Genomic DNA, 3,195 nt, shown 5'->3' on the forward strand with positions numbered 1-3,195 from the left:
CCAAGGGGCATTAAAAGCGTCTTGTTAAGCTACTGTGACCTCCACGTCTCTTCCACAGGGCATTGATATTGTCTTTTTATTCCACTGCGACCTCCACCACTCTTCGAAGGGGCATTAAAACCGTCTTGTTAAGCTACTGTGACCTCCACGTCTCTTCCACGGGGCATTGATATTGTCTTTTTATTCCACTGTAACCTCCACCACTCTTACAAGGGGCATTAAAACTGTCTTGTTAAACCACTAATGCCACGTCTCTTCCAAGGGGCATTAAAACCATCTTGTTAAGCTACTGTGACCTCCTCGTCTCTTCCACGGGGCATTGATATTGTCTTTTTATTCCACTGTAACCTCCACCACTCTTCCAAGGGGCATTAAAACTGTCTTGTTAAACCACTTTGAACTCCACATCTCTTCCAAGGGGCATTAAAACCATCTTGTTAAGCTACTGTGACCTCCACATCTCTTCCAAGGGGCATTAAAACTGTCTTGTTAAACCACTCTGAACTCCACGTCTCTTCTAAGGGGCATTAAAACTGTCTTGTTAAACCACTCTGAACTCCACAGCTCTTCCAAGGGGCATTGACATGTTGTTTTTAATTGCCTCTAACCTCCACGACTTTTGCAACGGGCATTGCATTTCCTCCTAATTTTTGTCAGCTTTTGCTTTTCAATGCATAGGCGAACACTAAGGGAGACCCACTCCCCAATAATGGGTAGAAGGTTTTTAATACGCTGTAATCCACGTCTGTTTCAAGGGGCATTGCAGTGCCTAATAATTTTTGGAAAACCTTCCATTCCCTGCTTAGGCCAACAGTGTACAGGAGACCCAGTTGCTATAAATGGAAAAAACGGTTTAGTTAAGGCCCTCTGACCTCCATGTCACTTCCAAGGGGTATTGGAGTGCCTTGAAATTTTTGTTAGGCATTGCATTCACTGTATGCCCTATAACTGTGTAGCTGAACCGCTCCTTTTGGTACAGAAACATATCCTACAAGACATATCTGGTTGACTGGCCTGATATTGATGTGAATGGTCCCTGTTCCTCCTGCTCTTTCTCCTTTGCCACCACCTCATCCATCATTCATCACCTGAAGCTTTGTTTTAACGGGAGTCATAGAACTGGGATAGTAGCAGGAAAACATCCAGCAATCCTCGAAGGAGGTAGAATATGCGCCAAAACGCTGACCACCTCAGGCCTAGCTGCTACTACATACATGCGCTTGCATTCCAAGGAACAGAAAGCTAAGGAGGTGGATGGCCTCATGATCATGAATAATTTACTCGTTGTGTAGGAGGCCGACCACTGCTGCTGTCTACCTTCTGAACTTTGTGTTGAAGCCTGATTGACCCAGGACCCGCAATCCTCTATGTCTGGAGGACGTGTTGCATCCCAGTGTCCAACTGTGTCCCGGCTTCCACAATATTAACCCAGTGTGAAGGCGTCAGTGAGATGGACCATTCCTGGCCACATTCACTTGTCCACGTATTTGTGGTTAGGCTGTCCTTCCCACTAAATGCACTGGGGAGGGCACAGGTAATGTTTTGGCATGCGCGCTTGTGTATAAGGCACACCGGGACAAATAGGGGCGGCTGGGGACCGTTTATGGACACCCGGCCACCCCCACGCGGCTGGTGACTGCGTGTGGGCACCTGGCCGCGGGGCGGCTGGGGACCGAGTATGGACACCCGGCCGCCCCCTGGCGGCTGGGGACCAAGCGTGGACACCCGGCCGCCGGGCGGCAGGGGACTGAGTATGGATACCAGGCTACCGACGCAGCCATGACGTGGTGGCCAGATTCCACCTCCACATGCCTAAAAGGCCCAATTTCAAGTGCAAGCAAGCTAGCAGTATGGTATTGCAGCCCGGGGGTGGGTGGGTGGCAGGCTGCATACTTGCGCTTGTATTGCAAGTTATGGGGGAGGTACAATTGAACACTGCCCTGGGACAAGGACTTGCACGGGGATAGTTGCAAGTCTGCATCTTCTGATGCGGCAAGGATCACTTCTGATGGGCACACTTTTAGGCAGTGACCTGGGTGTCAGAGATGCTTCCAGGGGTCTTCCCCATGCTGTTCCCATTTTTTTTAGCACTGTATGCATGTGTCACACAGCACATGGCCAGATAAGGTTGTAAAATGTTAAAATGACATTTCCCGGTGAATGCATTTGTCACGGTTGAAAGCAATACAAACGTGCAAAAACGCATAAAAAATGCTACTTGTGAACATAGCCCAAGGTGTGGAGGAGTATTTTTGTTTTTGGTTATTTATTTTACCTTATACACAAGTCTTTACCCTGGAAAGGATGTTCCTTAACCCCTTTCCGACCTGGTCAGTAATAGTACGCACCAGGTCGGGAAGGCCGGTTCAGCGGGGGCTCCGGCGGTGAGCCCGCACTGAAGCGAGCACATGTCAGCTTATTATTGGAATCGCAATCCACCCGCGGCTGTTAACATGTTAAATCTCTGACAGTGGCATTTAACTCGCACTTCCGGGAGTCCTAAGCCCCGCCCACAGTGACCCCATCATGTGATCGCGGGTCACCAATGGGTGGGCATGACAACTCAGGGTCTGCAGCAGTGGTCAGCGCTCATAGTAAGTGAGCATTTCTCCTGCATACAAGCGATCTGCTCACCGCTTGTATGCAGTAGAAGCAATCAGACAACTGCTGCTTCTAGTCTCCTCTGGAGACTATAGAAGCAAGCAGAAAGTGTAAAAAAAAAGTTTTTAAAAATATTAAAAAAATAAAAAATATATAAAAGTTTAAGTCATCCCCCTTTCGCCCCATTCAAAATAAAATATATATATATATATATAAAAAAAAAACACATACACATATTTGGTATCGCCGCGTTCAGAATCGCCCGATCTATCAATATAAAAGAAGAATTAATACAATCAGTAAACGGCGTAACGAGAAAAAAATTTTAAACGCCAGAATTAAGTTTTTTTGGTCGCTACAACTTTGCAATAAAAAGCAATAACGGGCGATCAAAACATCGGATCTACCCCAAAATGCTATCAATAAAAACGTCAGCACGGCACGCAAAAAATAAGCCCTCACCCAGCCCCAGATCCCGAAAAATGGAGAAGCTAAGGGTCTCGGAAAATGGCGTCATTTTTTTTTTGTTTTTTTAGCAAGCTTTGGATTTTTTTTTCACCACTTAAATAAAAAAGAACCTATACATGTTTGGTG

Source organism: Phyllobates terribilis, unplaced genomic scaffold, assembly GCF_046119375.1.
Source record: "Phyllobates terribilis strain yellow unplaced genomic scaffold, ASM4611937v1 Scaffold_329__1_contigs__length_2103183, whole genome shotgun sequence".
NCBI lineage: Eukaryota > Metazoa > Chordata > Amphibia > Anura > Dendrobatidae > Phyllobates > Phyllobates terribilis.